We start from the raw sequence: 22,965 nt of genomic DNA, 5'->3' as shown, positions 1-22,965 counted from the left end.
TGACATGATCAAGTAGCGTGTCTACCTCGAAAAGAAGCTTGATGCTCGTCGAGCGACCGAAGCGATGAAAGTCGATGACCTTCACTGTTGAAGACCTTCGTAACTCTTCGTCGCTGATGTCTATCACGACATCGGAAATAACGTCTACCCTAGTGCGACCACCGTGCACAATGAAAGACCGGACTTCTATGTGTACTATTATGCGCACGGTTTTCAATTTTTCTGGGGCGGCCTGCGTCACTACTTCCACTGTGACTATGTTTTTTTTTTTTGGTGTTGAAAAACATTCGTTAATTCCTTGCGGATCCACATTACCAAGGTAGGCGTTGAGAATCTGCCTGTGTACGCAATTTAAATCCTTAGAGACGTCGAGAGGCACAAAAGCAGTCCTGAAGGTTGGAGTAGGCGGTCCGTTGCCCTGCTCACTCACGTCTTTGGTTGTCTTGCGGTATTTCCTCTTCAGTCTCTTGCCCTTCTCGACGGTGTAGTCGTTGTCGGAGTCCATTGGCTCACTGTTGGAGAAACAGGAACTGGACATCTCCATGTCGACGTGCCGAGTCTTACACTGTATCACTGGGGGACGCAGTGCGAACGGACGTGCTCGACCCAAGTGATGACGTGCCCTCTGTCATCTCCTCAGACGGCTTCTCGTCCAAGAAGCACAATTAGGCCTCCACTATGACAAAACTATCGCCGCAAGTCAAGAAGCTACGCTTGCTCAGTGAACATCGTCTTCGTCCACCTCAACGTAAGGAAATGAGTATGTCTCCTAAATTTCCACGAGATCTTGACGCATTATCATCTTTCTCGGAGGGCTTTTCCACTTCCTCACCCTAGACTCACTCATTAGCCCATATGCTCTGGCAATGTCCTGCGTTACGCGACACAGGATTCATCAACGAAGAGGACTGGGAGGAAGCCTTTAAAATCGGCGACCTCTCGGTTCAACTTCGGGCTGTACAGAGGGCGCGAGAGGGCGGAGGGCCACGGCCTTCCGGTCCCTGCGTGGGAGCGGCCCGCGACTGATACCGACTTCCCCTGAAAAGGGGCGTCCCAACGCAGTTCCTCAGGACCTGAATAAAAGTTCTCTGCCTGCCTGCCTGCCTGCCTGCCTGCCTGCCTGCCTGCGGCTATGCTGTTGCACTGTGATGAAGTTCGACAAATAGTCGAACGGGCTACATCCAAGATTCCTAGACATGACGTCTTTTCTGCCAAATATACTGCAAAACTTCCAAACATGAATGTTTTAAGCTCGGAGGGTGACATAAGAAAGTATACCACAATACGCATCGCAACTAAAAACGTTACTGAACAATAACATGACAACTTACGGCTTCCAAGCCATTGGCAATAAAATATTTTTAAAAAATAATGCGCCAGTCACAGTAACCCTGATTTAGTACAGTGACTGAAGTGCGTACTCCTGTGTCTTGGGAAACAATTTCTAACCATGCCGAGTACGTGCACCATGCGACAGTGCTCGCACCATTTCGGCAACGCGCAATGAGCTTGGAAGGATGGATATGCGACATATACATGTTTTCGGAGGCGTCTCGCGCCGTTCACGCCGTCATTGTGGGCGACAAACGCCAGAAGAGCGCCTTGCTACGCCGGTGTCGCGTGTTGCCGTTGTAAACAGATGCAGCGGAGGACGACTGAGGGAAGAAATGGAAGCACATTCACCCTGTGATAAAACACGGCGGTGCTTGTGCTACTGTGGTGAAAAGCGTCTGTATACTCATCAAAAACTGTGTAAGCCTCCTAGTAAGGCTCCTGTAATCATTCGATTATAAACGTCCTTTCATCTGTTTAATTAGCACATAACCATCAATATGGAGGAAATATCTTTATATTCAGTAATGTTATTTTAATAATATTAATTTTAAATAAAAATACAAAACAGAATCGATACAAGGACCTCAGGGTGCTTTATAGCGGATGGCTCCAGTAGTAATATATTCGGAAAGGAGACAGAGTCTTATATAAAAGCTAGGTAAACATAAAAGAGTAAATTTGTACAAATTCCAGAGCATTATGGCTTTTAGTCATCGAGAAGCATGAATGAAGTCATTGGCTGGCCCGTTTGATGCTCCTTTGTGTAACGACGTTGGTTTTCCCGCTGATGGGAGTACTGCTCTCAATTTCTAGCATACTCTAAATTGGGACGAAGAGCACGTTATCGAATTACATCACGTAATTTATGCAGGGGGACATTGGCTGATTTGACACAACATTAGCACAAAGTGATGCAAATGATTATACGACGTATATGCAGATTGAAGAGACTAGAGAAACACACGCAATCTTCAATAACTATGCATTGAAAACAGGCTGATGCAGCTATTCTTCTTTTGTCACCTGTGCAAGGAACGTCGCAGTTAGTACAAGCTATCTACACGGTCAAATAAAACGTTTATCTTTAAAGGTAACTGTAGCGCTCTGGTGTTACTAAGTTCGAGAACCGCAGCGCCAACTTTGTTGACGCGAAAGATCGAGTTACTTCCGGTGAATAACAAAAGGATCGTTGACACACCGCATACAGTTCGATTCGTACAGAGAGGCGAGTGCTCGAGCAGAGAGGCTGAGTATACTGGCATCTCCCCTCGTCGGGCGCACATCAAGCAAGAAAATCGAGGAGACATTGTGTACTTACGCCTCTGCCAAATATCGACAAGTGAGTCCCTGTCACAAGAAAAAAAAAAGAAACAAAGAGAATTGTGAAAGAAGGTGTAAGACAGCGCAAGCGCTGAGTGAATATGGCGTTTCGCTCTCCGAGCCGCCGCGCATCGATCAAAATCTTTGCACGAGTCGAGGGGTCTTACTTTAAAAGAACGACGTGCCAGGAGAGCGCGCGCAAGCAGCTGAGCCCATAGGAGCGAACGATCGATGGGCTGTGGCATGAACCGTAGAATCCATGACCATAACCGAGCGCCCTGCAATGCCATGGCCAATTTCTCCGCCGAACGCCCTTGGGCAATAAAAGGCCCCTTTCAGCCCCCCTTTAGGGCCACCTCACCACCGTCTCTGCATATAAGCTTTAAAAAATCGCGCGATTTCGGTCTCCATTTGTTTTATTCCCTCCTTCGTTCGTTATCGTTTACCTCGACGACCAGCGCGTTTATATGCACTTTTCCCCCATCCTTGCCATGGTGGCTTCCCTTAGCTCTCTTTGTGGACTTTTATTTTCTTTTTTTCGATTTGTAGTTCTTTTATGTATTGCTCATCGCCACCCCGTTTTATTATTCTGAATGCAGTATCACGGAGGCGTTCTAAAACAGATCCATTCCTACTTCGCTTTGTCTGTTTCTTTTCTCCTCGGAGGCGGGGAGGGATGTGGGCCTCTTTGGAATGTTTACCGAATTGAGAGTTCCAATAATGCCCAAAAACATTTGAACCTTTGCTAGACTTGTTGTCTACTCTTCTACATCTACCGATTTCTGATAACCGTCATTATAGAGTGCGTTCTAAGACAAAGCAACTTCCTTTTTATTCTGAATTTTTATGCCATTTCTTGTTCGCTCGCCTGTCTGTATTTCTTGGCGTGACGGCCCCATTCCCCTGCATTATTTGCGAAAGTAACGTTTATTCAGGGCCTTTGTTTTAGTAAATCCGCCCTGCGACGTCAAGCTTAATATATCGCATTCGTACAAGCTATCAAATTTTACCCTAATGGTCACCCAAGCCAAAAGGGCGAAATACAATTCTTTGTAGAGTAGCATCATGCCGAGCAAGCTTTGTGATCTACATTACAGGTTCAGAAATACCGCCACTTCGAAGACAAGGAGCAGGAAGAAAGCGATCAATCATATTGTGTTTGCAGAACTGACAAGAACTTTAGTGATTGTGAATTCGCAGACGGGGCGGCGAAATGGCTTCAAAATGGCGTCAATCAAGAAGCAAGAGGTGATAGCAGCTGCAAACGCCTTGAGGAAAAACCATTGTTTTCGACTAGAAGCCCAATCACAGGGCAACACGTCGCACAGTGTTCGCAGTTTGCTAGAGTGGCTTCGCAAAACAATTTCCTTCGAATGCCGGGAATCTGGCAACCCTTTTTGTAGACGGTTCCCAGCTGATGACCTTCGCACATGAAGGCTGGGCCATAGACACTAAGTAAACTGTACTCCGTCTGTGCGAAAGAAAACTGCTCTAATGTTTCTTGTGACTAAACCGTCTATTTAGTCTCTAAAACCGTTTCGGCTATGCCAAAATACCCGCTAGGTATGCTAGTTGAAGAGCTGGACTGCTTCTTGAAAGAAAACTTCGTCTGTAATACGTGCCAAAAATGCTTAAGGGATCGGCATGAGCCCACAGTGGCAGCATCCGTAATCACGTGGCTGCCCTTTAAACTAATTATTTCGTGCCTAAAAATAAAAGCTCCTCCATCTCTGATTATGTTTTTGCAAACTAAGCAAACGATGTTTCTAATGGTCATGCTCTATGCGAGATGTCCTGTAGGAGGGTTACTGTAGGAGGGTTTCTACTACAGAAACAAGCATTGTCTTTGTAGTAGGGTGGTAGTAGGGATTCGCCTGCAGCATAAGAACTGTCATCGTGTGCTGCCGGCTCTGCCCAAAACATGGCGCTAAGTTCAAAACATTTAGAGAAGAGAGAAAGAGAAAGAAAGCGCGAGCAATAAAAAGAACTTGCAAAAATTCGTCGTTTTTTTTTTTTGGGGGGGGGGGGGGGGACACCGTCTTAGTACTGGAGGGTATTGTAATCTCCGCTTCAAGAAGATTACATTCAAATAATCTTTTCGTAGGTGTTATTACAGCGCTCATGCAATTCCTTGTAACATCTGCTCAAACCTTTACAACCATTCTTCGGCAGTACTTCTTTTTGTATTTTCATGATGAACCGCAAACTCGACACGAGGACATGTATCATAGAAACAGGGTCTTTTAAAACGTTGCTCCTCGCAATGCACTTCACACTCGCTAAACACTTTGTTCACTTTCCTGTTCTTCGTATTAGGCCAAAAAGCCTTCCCATCAAAAATAAAACACTTGTTCAATCAATCAATTAAGTCATCGTCGTTGTTGTGCGTGGCCTCAAAGAAGAACAAGCCGCCTCCGTCATCTTCAAACTCCAAAAGAAGCTCCCGCCGCCGTTTGTCATCTTCGAGCAGACGAAGCATTGTTAACTTTTAAAACGAATAAAACCATCTTTTGCCTCTTTCGTTCGTTTTTGTGGTTGGTCGTTGGTCGATCGTCATCGGTCGGCTGTCGATGGTCAGACTCAGCAAGGAAAACATTCGTTCGTTCGTTCGTTCTTTACTTCATTCGTTCATTCGTTTGTTCGCTCCATCATTCGTTCGTTCGTTCATTCGTTCGTACTATTCGCTTAGTTTACAATCATCGTCCTTGGTTCTCCGACAATTTTTTGCTTATGTCGCTTTTTGTTGACTCGTGCGATGCCCTAACCAGAATAATCTAATTAGAGGTTGCTAAATTGCACTAAGAGAAGGAACTAGAGAATTCAAGCAACTGACTGCCATGAGGTAAGTCTTATTAAATTGTTTTACAGGAAGTTAATTAAGTTATCTAGGAACCTACTCAAGAAGCTCATCTTCGCTAAGAATTAGTAGTTGCCGTCCCGCTATTCTACATCTAAATAAAAAATAATTAGAAGCGTTCATTCTGTTTATCTACTCTTCTTCCCTTCCGTACCACTTAGGCGCACCCCTTAGCACAAATTATCCATTCTGAATAATACAAGCTTTCTGGTGGAAGGTGTCATCAGCCAAACATTCAGTACATACTTCGCTGCATGAAACCTCCAACCACTTTGTTGTCTTTGTCTCTCTCTAACCTCTCCTTTGGAGAGATGGCTCCATGCCCTTTCGAACTGGTTTGCTTATGCTGCCGCCTTCAGAGGGGCTCGATAGCACCTAGACTCGGTTCAACATCTCTCTGTTGTCCGGGCCCTTACAGTGTGATAGAAGTTAGACTAATTATCTTATGCAGACTCATTCTATCCTGTGTGGTTAATTTTGTTTTCATTATTATCGGTGAGAAAAAAAAGCGCCGGCTAGCCTTTTCCTAAAGTAAGCGAAGAAACAAATACGCACAAAAGTGGGGGAAAACATGGACTCGGCATTTAGTACACGCGCCAATACCGCCACTACCACTGCAGAACTTTCGAGTTCCAGAAATGTGCTTCTAGTGTGTGTTTGCGAAGAAGGGTTTCTGTCATCTTTGTTTATAATGGCTCAAGTAGAGGGCACCCTCTGCTCCTAGGATGTACGTACAATACGCGCGTAATCACTGCGAAGGCTACAAACTCCTTTTTCTTTTTTTTTTCCAATGTCTTTTTCTAGCCCTTATTCTATTGTCCAGGACACGGCTGATTTGAGCGGGGAAAATGCACAAAGAAACAGAAAAGAAAGTAACATGACATCGAGAAAAACAATGTGTGGTTTCAACGCACATAGTGGCACCTTTGTTATAAGCAAAGCTTTTGGTGAGACGGTTAGCTGAATAATATACAGCAAACGGGTATGCGTGCAATTATGGTTATTTTTCATCCTATGCAACATGTAACCTCATGCAATGTTTATATTTACTTAACACAAAGCTTTCCACTTTGTTGTTACGCAATCATTATATTTGTAGGAGACAAACACCAAATCTGGCGGAATCATAGTTTGAGACGCCTACGCCGCGATCTCACGACGCCGATCGAAGGCTGTTTTACGCTAGTTGAGGGGAGAATTGGGAGGCCAGGTGTATGTATAGCCTGTACATTTTGTATAGTGTCTCCTGCCCATTTTCGGGTATTAACGAAGAAGGTGCCCAAACACAATATGGCTCATTCAAATGAAATTAGGAAAGTCTAAGAATATGTTGAATATAGTGCAGAATTTTATCAGGCGGTCGGCTTTCTTTAGAGTAAAGCTAGCGCAAGACAGGGGTAATTGGAGATCGCAGGGAGAGGCCTTCGTCCTGCAATGGACATAAATATAGGCTGATGATCGTGATGATGATGAGGATGGTGATCGGACATTATATGTCCAAGTTTTTATGTAACTCTTCTTTTACAACGCAGAACAGGGGTGCGTTTGCTGGCAATACTTTTTCTGTCAGCATTAAGGGTTTATATAAGGCCTGCATTTATCTTTTATTGCTCTGCTAGATCATGAACGGCATTCAACTCGCTGTCCAGTGTACCGTATTTATATACGCCTGTTTTCGGGTACTTCACTTCGGCGCGATAAATATTGAATCGGGTATTTGTTCGCAAATGGAAGGAATGACATGGCACGTAATTTTGGGCTTCTCAAGGGCAAATAATCGCAGTACATGCGCAGTGCTTAATCCGAAAAAGTATTGACTTCCAGGGACAAAAGAGCCGCTAGGAACAACCACGTGTTTTAGTGTGGAATGAATGGCACTACAGAGAAATTTAGGAAAATAGACGGAGAAAAGACGTATGAAATGACTCCTGAAACTGAGCCCAGCCATAGGGTGTTAAGGAATAGTCCAAGCTGGCGAATGCTACTGAGCACTAGATTGCTGAAGAGAAAAGGCATGCAATATAGTTATGAAAAATAGCCATGAAAAATTAGAGAAATGATGTTGTAATGTAGTTAGACTGTGAGCTTATATTCAATTTTTGGCGTAGATTTTTCCTCTCCATAACACCACACGAGCTTGTGTGGAGCTGCTACCTTTTTATAAACGTTTATTACGTTAAATAACGGACGACGAAATCACTGTAACAGGAAAAGCAGGCATGATTACGCATAAAAATTACATCTTAGCAATATCAGTTTTGGCGATTGCCTTGTTTAATTGCCTCTACTGCCATGCATGCAACCGCTATACAAAAGAACTGGGCATGGTGATTGTGGTAGATCGCAAAACTTGCTGTCATGTTCTTTTTGAGACGCGAGCTACACAATTTCTCGCGCTCACCTAGAAGAAAGCAAGAGCGTTGGCTCACGAGTACACTTTTTGTTGACTCCAGCTATCGCACAGCCCGCCTGAGGAAAACAATGTAAATGTGAATAGGAAATTTAGGTACCTTCTGAATTAGATGTCAAATATTGCGGTGAAGCCGACTTATATTAGGTAAACATTGGCAGAACGAGTTACCTTTCATTTGCCTCCACGTTCCTCACAAAAAGACAGATAAATACTAGGTTCTGACAGCGTGGTAGTTAAAAGGTATAAGAAGCAAGCGGCCCATCCTAATTCTGGTATTTCGGTCTCTTTGCGTAGCGAGATTCCCAGCTGACTCCAATTAGGTCCATTTTTATCTGACGGGGAGACCCGCTTAACGTGCAGTGACACGCGACTTGGGTACTGCTCCTGCTCTTGACAGTTCCGTCGAAGCATATAAGTACCTCGCGGTACCAGAACCCCAATGCCAATTAGGATCTCCGTCTAATTTCACTTCTAGTTTCTCGGGAGACTCTATATAAACAGCCAAAAGCAAGAATTGTGCGCTTGCGACATCTGTAATGATTCGGCGACCTCTCGTAAAGGCAATGCCCGTCCCTGAAGCAAAAAAGAAGATTAGAATCTGTTTTCTTTGCGCCATCAGTACTGCTTGCGAAATGTGGCGGTGGTATAATCTGAGTAGGCCTAATGCAAGAAAAAAAAGGAGCCCAATTTTTGGCATCAAATACTACTCTAACACCAAGGCTCACCACGTGAAGGAAAGGTGGTGCAATTGGTGGTACAATTGGTGGTACAATTGGTGAGTAAAATAGAGGATCTTGCTTTCATTATTTGTGGCTGTTTCTCTGCAGTTATTTAGGACACGCCGTTTTGACGACACACGTGTCGCATGCATGTAGAGACCGTCAGATCTTTCAGTAAGTGGTTTTGATTTGATTCTGGTTTGCCTGCTTTGGATTCGTCAAATTCGATGAATTACTATAACGCCTACCAGGATTTATCAGTCGGGAGTTATACAAACTTATCTTCGGTTTGAAGAAATGCCGGTTAAAGGAGAATTTATGAACCCAGCCTTTGAAGGAATACGCTGCTGCACACGTGCTGTACACGCGGTTTACTGCACACGCGCATCGAAGATCTACTATCTTTTGATAGCGTTTACTTTTATGTCACGCTGAGATAATGTGCAGAACACACTGTTTTTATTTGAGACATTGTAGGAAGTGGCGTCTGAACGGGTGAAAAGGGTCGTGCCCGTTTTAGCTGCTGTCATAGCCTACTGTTAGTAGAGAGTATGTTTCCTCCAAACGCCTGTATTGTGGCACAGCCTCAACTGTTGGGCACTGTTCTTTGTTAAATCTTTTCGCTTTTATAGCGCAGATAGTATAGATTTTTTCCCAGGAGTGTCTTTAGAGAGCTTCATCGAGACCAGCAACGCGCTTGTAACATTGCCGGAAAGGGTAAAAAAATACCTTATTGAAGATTTTATTTTTTGCGTGACAAATGTGTACGTTTTCGAGAAGGAAATAGAAGAGGAAGTACTGGAGGAGAAGGAGAAACTGCAGGCACTTAGTGCCCTATGAGAGTTCGCACTGCAATGTTTCTAACAGGACAAGTTGAAATTAAGGAAATTGACTTGAAGGCAGTGCGGCTGAAAGTGCTGAAACGAAACTCCACGCTGAACGGTTGTGTCGTGACTTCTCTCCAATAGTTCTCTGACGCTTCCTGCGAATCGAATGCGGCATCTGCGATGGCCGAAAGTGGCCATCACAGAAAGAGATAAGTTGAGTTAGCTGTCGCCGTCTATAGTGGCCTTTGACCAGGAACAAAACAAAAGCATCACATCCAATAGAGATATCGACATTCAGACCAGGCAAGCGAGCGTGAAAGGAAATATTTTGATTGTAGTTTGTTGCAATAATCATCGTTTGTATGGTCATCCCAATGCTGCATTGAAAGAAAGAAACGCTGCTGCATGCTGCGATTGCAATATGTCTCGAGATTAGTTCTGCTTTCCATGTCTAGGCCAGCCTTTTCTCCGAATGCACGTGTAACGAAGGATTTCAATATGATCATAGGTTTAACGATGCTATGACGCTCTGCAGAAGCACAAGCGTGATTTAAACTCTACAGAAGCCTGATAGCACGAGAATTCACGCTCGTGCACACACAGACACACGCGCACACGCACATGCACACGCACACGCACAGGCACACACACACACACACCCACACACAAACACACGCAAACACACACACACACACACGTACAAACACAAAAGTACGCACGCACACAAACACACAGGCACATACGTTCACGCACGCACACACATCATCATCATCATCATCATCATCATCACCATCATCAGCCTATATTTATGTCCACTGCAGGACGAAGGACTCTCCTTGCGATTTCCAATTACCCCTGTCTTGCGCTAGCTGATTCCAACTTACGCCTACAAATTTCCTAACTTCATCACCCGACCTAGTTTTCTGCCGTCCTCGACTGCGCTTCCCTTCTCATGGTATTCATTCTGTAACTCTAATGGTCCACCGGTTATCCATCCTACGCATTACATGACCTGCCCAGCTACATTTTTTCCTCTTAATGTCAACTAGAATATCGGCTACCCCCGTTTGCTCTCTGATCCACAGCTCTCTCTTCCTGTTTCTTAACGTTACGCCTTACATTTTTCATTCCATCGCTCTTTGTGCAGTCCGTAACTTGTTGTCGAGCTTCTTTGCTAACCTCCAAGTTTCTGGCCAATAGCACCGATATGATGCAATGATTGTACACTTTTCTTTTCAACGATAGCGGTATGCTCCCAGTCGGGATTTGGTAATGCCTGCTGTATGCACTCCAACCACACACACATACACTGTCGCAATCAACTGACTTACTTAGAAGTGTGTCATCCTAACATTCGAAACCCACTATAAAGAACATTTAACGTCGGGCGCCTTCGTTTTCATTGGCTTACGTTTTCTTGAAGAAAGACCATTGTGTGAAGTTCGAGTCTTAAGAACAAGGAAACAGTCCGAACACAGAGCTGCCGTGCGATGAAACTGCAGGAGGGTCGTTCTCAGCAGGTCGGAACGAACAGAAGATGCCGACCGGGGCGTGAGATGAAACGACCGTACGATCCCGATGATGCGCTCTAAAAAGGTTTTGTGGGCAGCGAGTGGCTTCTAGTGCGAAACAGAGGGGATAAAGTTGGAAAATAAGCCTCGACGTTCAAGCAGCTGTAGGGCTCAACTATATAAGTTAAAAGGCTAGAGCACTTCTGCGAGCTCTCTGTTTATTCGAGGATCTCAGCACTTCAGATAGGTCCTCCTATCGAAACGTTGGCCAGCCTTTCTGAGGCACCTTATCCCTGTTTATAATCCTTATTCCTCGTGTGCTACTCCATTAGTCAGCCATCTTTTTTTGATTTTGGACATCTTTGTTGATATATTTCTAACGCTTAATGTCTCTTAACTCCATTACTTCCGGCGCGCGGATGCGTGCGGCGCTGCTGTAATGGCTGTCATTAAAGATAACATGAAACGGCAGTTTCGAAGCCACATAGGCCAGACTTCCTTTTCTTGAAAGACAGACAGGAAATCAACGCGGGCCATAAACATTTGCCTCTCTGCCTATTACACTTCATACCATCTTCATTGGCTCACGCCACGTGGGTTCTGAGGTTACTGTTATGTACGTTCTTGCTAAATGACAGCATGTAATTTCTTCTCCATAGAAGTAACGACGGCAGTAACATTAGTGGTTCTGATGGGATCCTAACCCAGCGTGTGGAACACAAGTAGCGAGACCGAGAGGTTGTACGCACGAATCTTGGCTCGGGGAAATCTGGCGTACTCTTGTGGCATTACATTTACCTCACTCACGGTGTTTCTCGATTCTTCTCGTCATCAACGAGGCGTGGTGGGCTTTTGGCCGAAGCGGTAATAAAATGACTGGTGGTAACTTTGTGACAGAGCACCACCCGCACGTTGCGAACTGTCTACATGCATTAACAAAACTTTTGTGAATAGCTGTATTGTGTGTGTGCATGTCTGTGGGCATTTGTGATGTTTTTGTGATCCCTGTGCATAACACAATTAGCACCAGGTATCTCGAGTAACAAGCCAGGCGCTCAGTCAGGTTATCATTTCCATCTCCTCATTGAGGTTATCATCTCTCACTCTCTTTCTCATTTAGTACTTACCGCCGCAATGTTAGAAACACTTAATCCCGTTTCCGGCTGATAATGATCTTGATCCGAACGAAGGGACCCTTCCAACAGGGCAAGAGAACCGTGTTGAAAATGCGCAGATTGAGATATCGGGTTCGACATTTTGTTTTTTCATCTGAACTTGAGAACAAAAAGCTGCGCTACTGAAGAGACCGATGGGCTCATTATTGCAGAATACTATAGCTGACACGATTTGCGTGTAGACGGACCGGTAATCCAACAGATATAACAAGGCTGCCTCTCGTAAGGCGGTTTGGTGCCTCTCGAAAAAGTCTTTTAATATTTTAACAAAAGGCAACCTAGTCCCTAGAAAGTTTTTTTTTCATTTAAGGATCATTTCCCGCAATTGCCAAGCATTTCACATGTTGAATAGTCTCTTTATCAATGAGAGCGCAAGTACACACTATATATATTCGCATAGAAAGCTTCCAGGTATGTACATAATTTCATAATCTTTATCCCCCCCAAGAGACACACAAGAAGTCAAGATAACCATAATTTCAACATACCAGCTGTTAACAACTTATACAGTAAGCGACTGGTAGCTTATACAGGCACAAAGATATGGAATGCTCTCCCAGTAGAGATAAAAAGAAGCCCGAATTTTTCTCGCTCACTGAAGGACAGTATTGCTAAAAACAATTTTCAATTTCTTGCCGAATTCTAGTGCTATGAAAATAGTGTGCTAGCTTGTTCTTGAAATACAGTGTACTAGCATTTTTCTACTCCTGCTATTGTATGTACTTTTGCGGATGTTGAAAAAAAAGGGAAAACACCGATTCGGTTTGATTTTTTTTTATTTATTGGTCACTTATATGATTATGATTATTTCTGTTGACTGTTATTTTCATGTAATCTATCTTTCGTTTTATTTTATTATTTTCACGTAACCCATCTTTTATGCATGTAAAAGTTCAAACATTATATTCATGTTTTATTACTGGCGCCTGGGTGCTTTGATTTTGTGTACTTATTGCATGGGCCCGAACTAGCAAATTGCTAAGGGCCCAGATGCTTTCGTCACCCGTTTTTGTATGCATATCTCGCAAAATAAATTGAATTGAAATTGAATTGAAAATTGAATATAGAAGTCTCTGAAGGTGATGTTTATTCTTTTTAACTAATGCGCACTACCAAGTTAATACACAAACGCGCTCAAGGCATACGAGCACGCCACGCACAGACTCATCGGCGGGTGTGCGAATCCTTTACATTCACGACTGGGCCATGACATCAGGGCATTGAAGCCGTAGCGAGGCATGCTTCTAGCGTGTGTACGACTGATGAGCAATCACACGAGCCCAAAAATTTATATTTACAAACGAACTCATGCCGCGCCTAATGCTTCACTCATCTGTAATGTTTGCTAGAGAGACGCCATGACAAGGACGAAGGAAACTGCCTGACGAAAATTTTTCGTAGTGGGCTTACGTGCCAAACCCTGTAATGGGAAGCAGGGCCGCGAGAGATGTGGGAGACGCAGCATTCAACGGAACATTTTCAATGAAATTATTTATTGTACTGGCTGCACCAGGTTTTAGTACGGCCCAATACTTTACTGTTATCGTCAACGACTCTGACACTCCCGCGTTCTTTTTCTTTTTATGCATGTGCGTGTGTATATTCCTCCTGGCTACAGTCTAGCCTATTAGATAACTTGAGTTCCTGGGTATGTGCCATGGCGTATGTCCCCGAACTTAAAGGTTCTCGATTGGGTATGTGCAACTGGTGATTTACAAAGGCTTAGCTAATCCCCCAGAATGGAATGCCCGTTTGTGACACAAGAGCTATAATGCCTGTAATGCATTTAGACATTTAGTCTCGTTCTTCCCTGCGCATACACCGCTCATCAATATTCTTCCTTCGCCAAGCATCACATACATCGCCATCAACCTCATCATGCTGATATACACGCGATGAGGCTGTACTATAGCGTCATGCGCTACTGCTGCCACCTCTCTAACTCAAACAAGCTTGGCGTCATTCAGATTCCAACATTGCATTGTATCCGCATGTTTTCTCTCTCTCTTTCTCTCTCCCTCTGCGTGTGACTTTCTGTCTTATATGTTTGTCTCCCTATACCCCTTTCCTGGTGCAGGGTAGCAAACTGAATATTTATCTTCCGGTTAACTTCTCTGCTATTCGCATCAAATTTTCCTCTCTCTCTTACTGATATTTAATGAGTTGCCGTCGGGCATTGCCGGGCGATGTTGCATGGCAGCAGGGGGTTTCTGTTTTATCGATTTGAAATTGAAGGAGAGGTTGACGCCTTCATTAGCGCAGGTTACTTGTTTTGGCAGGGCAAGCGAAACTTACAACAGCACGAAAAAAACTGAGAAAGACTGGAGACAGCCGAATTTCACGAACACTCGCGAAGCTTTACACGCAAGTAAACCAAGGCTCATTACAGAATAAAGTGACGCCCCGAGACACACACAGTACTGCAAACAAGGATAACCCAGCTGGGCCACACTGGTAATGGTAAAGCTATCGTAAAGGTACACCAGAACACTCTCCATAGCACCCTCATAGCGCAGAATACACAGTATTTGTTGTTGTTGTTGTTGCTGTTGATGCCTTAAGACATGGCTCGTATTTTGTTTTGCTCTTTTTTACTGCGAACAGCTTGGTCTTCTTTTCGAGAAAACTCAAAAGAACTATTTTCAGTGACGAGTCAAGACTGTAGGATATGCAGCTATGCTGATTTTACCGCACACAACTGTATCTTTCACGTCAGACAAATACACCACGGACAAACGTTAGTGAAAACTCACTAATGGAGTCCCTAATAGCGCCCGTTCATTGTACTTGTCTTCTTTTTGTCTCGTCTTTTTTGAGCTATTTTTTTCCGTTAAGTATGTTACTCCAACTCACTCACTACGAGCTCCTACTGTCACTAATGGAGAATAGGTTCCTCCTACGCACTTAGAGAAATAGTTTACCGTACGATTGTCACCGGACCATAGAACAGTGCACTGGTTTTTCGACAACGTTCGTAGGCCGCGGTGACATACCAACTCACAGAAAACAACTTACTTAAGACAGGAAGCAGATGTTTCGCAGCCCAAATGGACCATTTGCACACAGGATTATAGGCGAGGAATTTCAGTAACGTTGAGTACAAAATGTCCCCGTTTGCGCCAGCAGCATTCTCGGTATTGCCGAGAACATTCACCGCCAAATAACAATTGGTTGATTTCTTTACAGACGCAGCTATCAGTCGCACCTCTGCAAAGAAGGCTCCCCCTCACCCCCCTCAGGTTTAGGAGTTCAATCCTCCCCTCCTCACCTCCTCCTCAAAAAAAAAAAAAAGAAAAAAAAGTGCGCAAGTAATCGGAGTAGGCATTAGCTAATGTCACTTGTCACTGACTACGGAGAAGCCGTCAGCTGTCTTTATTGATAAAATAAACGCTTTTATGTTCAGTGATCCGATATTATCATATAGTATCAAATATGATCTTATCAGATTAGTGCCTAAGGCGTATACGGGGAAAGCAGCTGCTTCAATACAAAATTGATCTAATGAATGTTAAAGCCTCGTTGTATGGCATTCGTTTACCTTGTTTCTGCTGGTCTTTTCTTCGGTTTTGCATATACAGCCACGTGCCTTGTATTAACTGTATAATAAATGGTACCTCTTGTACAAACTGATGTACATGAACTTTCCTTAGTCGTTAAAATCTTCGCGACGTACTTTACACATTGCTTTTTTCTGTCATTATGAAGTTAGATAGCCTAGTACTTGTACAGGTAAATCGTATGATTGAAAACAAAATATACATAAAGAATACTTGGGTCATATTGAAATTGCGTGATAAGTGCAAGACACTGCGCGCCAACTTTTCCTGCTTTTTGTTGTGTATACTCCATTTTATACAGCCTTCGGCATTGTAAATCTAAGGTTCACAGCCAAAGAGGAGCTGTATTTATACGTTTCCTACAAGCGCTGTCAGATATGTATAAAGATATTTTTTGCCTTTCAGACGCTGTCCACCATGAAATAAATCTGTTACGCAACGATAAACGTATGCGTAGGTGAAAGCAAGACAGTGATAACGAAAATAGAAACTTCATTTTCTCTGCGCCAATATCATTTTAAAAAGACACGATATATCAGTCGAAACACCCTGCTTGAAGCGAATTCTCAAATTTTTTTGTGGAATAAGTTGCGCAAATGCAACGTAGAATAATGTCTCCTTTATAAATTCTGCTGGGTGTTTCCTATCGCAATTATTATGACTTGTTTTGTGAGTTCCAGCACATGCCGCTACTGTTCAGCTGAGTGGGATAATGGCGTGAAAAAAAAATGGTCGTTTTATTGTAACCAGGCGTTTTTGACGAAGCAGAATGTTCAAGTTAACTTTGTACGTGACACGGTGATTTCTTTACAAAATCGAAACCCAAGGGAACCGCAATGCACTTTGATTTGTCGAGAAGTCGTCTAAATGCGTTCGGAGGAAGACGCTTAAAACGAAAGTCAAGCACCACTGCTGCTTCAATCATCGGATACGCGTCATGGCCAGCATAAGAAAGGCTGCAGTGCTTTAAAAAAAAGTGCACATAAAATCGACAACGATTGTCAATATAGGCGATTAGCCGAACGCTTCTAGAAAGTATACGCTTTGTTACAGGAAGGATGCGCTTGAAGGCGAATATTTGTTGCAGTGATGACAATTCGAGAACGTTTGTTGTTTGATTGCGTAATTCGGTAGAGAAGAGAGTTATTAGAGAGTTTTAGGTTCTACGTACGTAAATGGGTTCGGGTACCCAAACGGATCGTTTCGTACGTACCACGTACCCGGCTTGCGCTCGCTTGTACTCCTTTGAGGTTCTGTTGTGTATCATTCTGCGTTATTTTGTAAGCCATGTGGTTTTGCGTCCCCTAACTTAGCGTACGCAAAATCTAAACCTTCATATTCAGTACACGTGTAGTGGTGCCGGAGCCCTCTCCTGTAGCCGTCACAGGGAGAGCGTACAGCTGGAGAAGAAGAGGGCTCTCCTACCGGGCGCGTCACTGCTGCATGTAAACCTTCAGACGACGCTAAGCTCTCGCACGGCAGCAGATCCCACCAGGCCCCGCTTTCGCTTACATGCACAACTCCGTTACGCATGTCGTTTCGAAGTCAATACAACATGTCGTTCTACAGGCATGTCAACAACGCACTCGAGTTGTACCGTTGCATTGTCGCCTATTGCATATTTTCACAACCCCCTGAGTGTTTAATAAAATGTGACAAAATATTTATTTTACCGTCGCAAATGTAATAACTAAAGCTCGTGTAAGCTTGTGAGATCTACGTCTGTATCGAAGGTTTGTTCGTCTGTTATATTAGATACCTTTATGGTAGCGCTTTCAGGCAAACGTAAACGCATTACGTACGCAAAGAAAAAAAAAAAGCATTCTCCTAACAGCACATGCTACGTACTTTATTAGAGTTTCTGTGACTTAAGAAGGTTATGTTATTGGGAAACTGCAGCAAAAAAAAAATTCAGTGCCATTCCACTCTGTGAAGGTGGATGACCAGTGAAGCTGCGTATGTGATGATTGACCAATACTCCGGTGAAACGTTCCAAGTTTACTTCTTCTTTCCGTGGTTTTACGTGCCAATACCAGTTCTGATTATGAGGCGCGCCATAGTGGAGAGCTCCGGATTAATTTTGACCACCTGGGGTTCTTTAACGTGCACTATAACGCAAGCACACGGGCGTTTTCGCAATTTGCCTCCATCGATATGCGGCCGCCGCAACCGGGATTCGATCCCGCGACCGCGTGCTCAGCAGCGCAACGCCTTAGTCACTGAGTCACTGCGGTAGGTGTTCCAAGTTTGCGGGATCGGAGCCACATTGGATGGTTCACATTTCTATTCGCCTCGCGGTACTGGCGAGCAGCACGCTTACTCTTAGCGTCTGCGGCCAGCTCATCGTCGGTGGTCTCCTTCCGCCGGCGCCGCGCCCATTCCCTTTTCTGATTACGCCGTCGTTCTTGGCAGACACACTGTTCTTCTTCAGACCGTACAACACGCTGCCTACCCATTTCACAGTCAGAGCAGAACTGAGGAAAAGAGCCTACGTAGAGCATGACGGCAGGAGACAGAAGACGCTGAGATTGGTAGGCACTAGCTTGAATACGCGGGATGGCGTTCACGTGCATGGCGCGAACGCAGACATGACCGACGCGGGTCGGTATATAGTATCTGTTCTGATCAGCTTAATATCTGATACGGGTTGTATTTGAACCCAAGATATTAAACCTATTTTTGTAAGTTGGCGGAGTGTTTGAAGCGTGCTTCACCTCCACCGTGGGTCAGCCCAGTATTGCACATCTTCGAGATATTTAGTCTATAGACATTGATCCACTGGAAACTAGCCATATACAGTTTCAATGTATTTCACTTTGGCTAGATTTGTCAATAAAGCCACTAAAGCAATCTTGGCAAATTCGCAGCACTATAATTGGATAGTTTCCTTGTTAGCCGCTTTTAAACAGCACCTAAGCAGACGACGCAGGCACCTAGTGGCTGTCACTATGACGTAAGTCCCATAACACCGTGGGCGCAGCCTTATCTTGGAGGTTATGCCGAGGAGCCAAGCGCTCTAGGTCATGCGTCACTTCCGGCGAACGGTGCTAATTTGAACCGGTACCAATTGTGCCAAATGGGCCACTGCACGGTACCAATCGTACCACTGTACCAATTTCGATTGCGGTTGTTGCACTCAAAAGAAAAAAAAACTTCAAATCTAGTGACTGATGGAAACAGATTTTTAATGCGATCAATTATATGGACACTCCCGGCGAACTTTCGCCATTGGCGTTGGCGTCGCCGTGAGGTTCCGTGTAAAGTGCAAATTCGATAAGATCGCGCCCAACGCCGCATTCTGTGGGTGGTAGGGAAAGTGTGAGGACGGTGAGCTGAGAAGGAAGGCGGCTTGATGCGCGCCGTCCTTCCGTGCGTTAATGTTGGAGGTAACGTGATCAAGCGCGCGCTAGGGCAGATGGGGGAGGGATGTTGAGCGCGTGGTAACGGGATCAAGCTAACACTAAGTAGAGGGGTGGGCAGGTGAGCGTGCGTTTGATTCTCTGGTCCGGTCGGGGCTGCGCATGCTTGTCCATGCGTCTTATCTTGGATGTAATCTGCGGCGGGTGCCAAGGCTGGGTGAGCCTCAAGGGGTGTTCACCCAATGTCAGCAAGCGACCAGTTTGTGCTGACCGAACAGAAGGACATATCCCGTTAACAATTATGTGTATGTACTATGACAGCAGACAATTGAAGACTTGTTTGTAGACTAAACAAATGTACTAAAATCAAAGGCGTGTTCGGTGACTGATGCAATGGGAATATTTAGTTGAATAGCAGTAATTAGTATTCTCTGCCTATTTCTGTGGTGGAGCGTACGCCTATGCTCGTTGCAATCCCAGTAGCTCTTTCCTCAAAAAGTGACGCGACGCGATGCTATCAATTGAAGCGAGCGTATTTGCTATAGTACGTCTCTGGAGCACATGCTGCGTGTTCTATAACTGCGTGGATTTAAACCATCGATTTAGATCCCGGCTTTACGAATGCGCTCGGATAGAGGATTGGGACATGGGTTTAATGGAATTTGGGTGGGCTATGTCATGGCTATTTGTTGTGCGGGCAAACTGAAATGTCGCGTACCGCAAACGTGACCTTTGCCCAGTTGACCTAATTCGGCGTCTTGGGTCCTCCTCGCTTCTTTTGAGATCGCTTTATCAGGGAGAAGCCTGTGTCCAATCGGTGAAGAACACCAGACATGCCTTCCCTGTAGTGATCTCGCAAACTCTTACCGAACGCAGAGCAAGCTGCAGCTGATAGCAATTTTTGGTACTAACACCTGCCGGCATATTAATGTTAATATTATGTGCGCCACCTATTTAAGCCAGCCGTTACTACGGCAAACACATCACTAATTCGTGGGCAGGGTATATGCTGGAAATAAAAATTATAAGTGAGCCTAGTCAACATCCAGTCCAAGATTACACATTGTTGACATATTAATTGTTACGGACGGAAAAAATCACGCATCAAATTAGCGGAATTTCAGTAGGAGTAGAGTTGAAAGCTTATGTATGTATCGGGCTAAGCACAGGATGTTCCTTCAGAGACACGCCCTGCAAATGCTAACTGCCGTAAAATTTTAGGTAATGCTTCATTGCCGTTCGCTTCACAATTTCTATGTCATTCCTCTTCCTTCAACGGTAATCTCAAACCCGAGCACGAGGAGTGCAACCGTCACATTCCTTTGTTTACAGAAAACACCTAAGAGGAGGGAATATAAACGAAAGCATTTTTTTTTTCCGGACAGACGAGAACGACAGGAGCGATAAATTCCATCGCCTTCCCGACACACGGCAGTTACCTACGAGACAGCTTCGCTTTCTTTTTATTTATTTTTCTCTTTCTCTCTCTCTCTTTTCCTTGCGTCTTGGCACCACTCTGTTATATGAGGCACTCTGACACGCCATCATATTCCGCTCAGGCGCTCCTTTTTGTCGGCGGCGACCAAGGACAGCGATCACTTTGCTCCTGCAGGAAACTTGTACTCGTTGTTCTTATTACGCGGCTGCGCTATATATCTGGGGCATTCCGTGCAGTGCCGAGAACGTTTAGCGTTGAGATTTCAAGGAGGAATCTCGCAGAACAAGACGCAGATTGAACGGCATGCAAAATCACTCTGTTTCAAGTTCTGTCTCAAGCAGCAACGTCTGGCAACGTGAGCCTGCTTTGTGAAAGCTTCGGCGTGCAGGGAATACTGAGACAGGAGACATAATCAGAGATGTCGTGCATTGATCGTGTTCTCTGGCCTTGATATTGCCTTTTTATTACACCCTATAGCATCCGACAACTACGACAGCGTTGATAGTGGAAAGATACGTTGGCATGAAATCACTTCGAACAGTGGGAAAAAATAAGGCCGCCTAGTCACATGGCGCGATTTTGTTGTGCGCTAAGGAGGATAATGAAAAGGAAAGCAGAAACGCCGATCAAAAATGAAAAAGTTTAAAAACTTCAAGGCGTTCTGGCTACCGCACGGAAGCCTTGTTCTGCACGGAACTTCCGGAGGATGTGTCGTTTTGCCTTTATCTCCAACTGTACTGCATGTAAGTAAAGAGAAACATTCATAGTTCTCGTCTCCTCAATAAGACATGACAATTGGTAGGAAATGGAATACAATGCGGCAAAGAAAAAAAATGCTCGCATAGGAATGTAAATGAGGTAAAACGCACTATAGGAAATCACAAGAACATGTAGAACAAACGTTGTCCCTTCCTTTATAGAACTTAGCTGATACGTTCGTTTCGAGAAAAAAAAAAAGCAAAACAAAGTAATGATCTCGCCTTTATTTTCGGGACAACCCTGCCATCGACAATGAATTCGTATAGGCAAATTACACATGTATGTAGCTGCAACATTTTAGAAAGTCCAGCGCATCGCAGTCATGTACGGATCTTCTCAATTTAGCCTCATCGTCTTTCATGGTACGATTTCCAATAAGAATTCGGGATGAAGAATCTTTCAAAACCTTTTCTTTTTGTTATTCTTTTCCTTGTACAACGAGACATTCCAAGTACCTTTAGAAATGTCTGTGTTGTGTAAACATTGAGCTACACATATTTTCTGCTATTTTTAAAAATAATATACTACAAATATTCTGACTCTTTCTTTTTAAGAAGATGAGTGCACTTAGCTTCCGTATCTGAAAAGCTTTTTTCCTAATGTCCCGCAATCAATGAAATACTATAATAATTATTTCAACTGATTGGCGTAGCTAGAGTATTGAGCAATCTAACGATATAGGCAATGCGTGTCCTTATCATAGATTGATATTAAAGGGACTGCGAGTTCACCGGAAGAAGCATAGGTGCGCGGAGCGGTATATGCATATAACATGACATCATTGAATGCTCGGCTGATACTAGAGCGATAAGCAGGCATCGTGTCGGCATCCTGTTGTCACATTACGAAGGTGCCACATTTTCACTGCGATGAACATTCGGAACTCAGCCGAACCGGCAGTCTTCGTGAACATCTTACCATGCATTTTCTAGCGCTTTCCATGTTGAGGGGTTTGCTAAGATGTGCAAAGAAAATGCGCCATTCCAAGGAAACAGAGGGCTATGAACGGAACCAAGAAAACCGGCACGGCGTGTTTTTTGTTGCCTTCTATATACGAACGGAAATATTTGCATTACAGTTCTTTGCATTAATATAAGCATTACAGCTTTTTGCCAAAGAGTGACTCGAAGAAATTAGAATGACATCGGACCTGCAGTTCTCAACAAAGGGCCCAATTTAACTGAAGGTGAATTCTGATAAAATATTCGAAACACTTCCGGCGCGACATATTCTGCTCTTTCTGGTAGCAAGCCCACTCCGATGGTAGATCGAAAGCGGATCTCAGCCGACATATAACTCCGTGCAGCTGCGACTGTTGAGCTAAAATTGGGAATAGTCGACCGGAACTCTACATGACGAACTTCGTGCGCAGGTGATTTTCTTTTCTTCCCCTGTCGTAGATGGTCACGCCACAGACGTTCTTCCTGCCGCAATTATGGATTGCGCAGTAGTAGCGTGCAATGGAGAAACGCTGTCATTCAGCGCATGTTTCGGGGGCGGTGGCTATTCCAGTTCAACACTGTAGAACCACTAGGTACATGCACTCAGCTTCGTATCAGATTACCGCCGTGACGTGTCCTGACCATTATTACTGTCGCGCTTGTGTAACGGCACTGCGAGATCGCTATAGCAGGAATGCTGCAGTTTCGCGCAATGGCGAAACACCGCGTTTCGGGGAACGAAGGGGTGGAGGTC

At 44.3% G+C, this 22,965-nt stretch overlaps 1 non-coding gene across 1 annotated transcript; it reads left to right on the top strand.

Moving 5' to 3' along the window:
* Nucleotides 1-18,300: 18,300 nt before the first annotated feature.
* LOC119446916 (U2 spliceosomal RNA) lies at nt 18,301-18,484 on the top strand. Its single transcript, XR_005190849.1, has one exon. It is a non-coding gene; the product is annotated as a U2 spliceosomal RNA (small nuclear RNA).
* The last annotated feature ends 4,481 nt before the right edge of the window (nt 18,485-22,965 follow it).

The sequence above is a fragment of the Dermacentor silvarum genome, chromosome 3 (assembly GCF_013339745.2).
Source record: "Dermacentor silvarum isolate Dsil-2018 chromosome 3, BIME_Dsil_1.4, whole genome shotgun sequence".
NCBI lineage: Eukaryota > Metazoa > Arthropoda > Arachnida > Ixodida > Ixodidae > Dermacentor > Dermacentor silvarum.
This window is presented reverse-complemented; position numbering and strand designations above follow the sequence as displayed.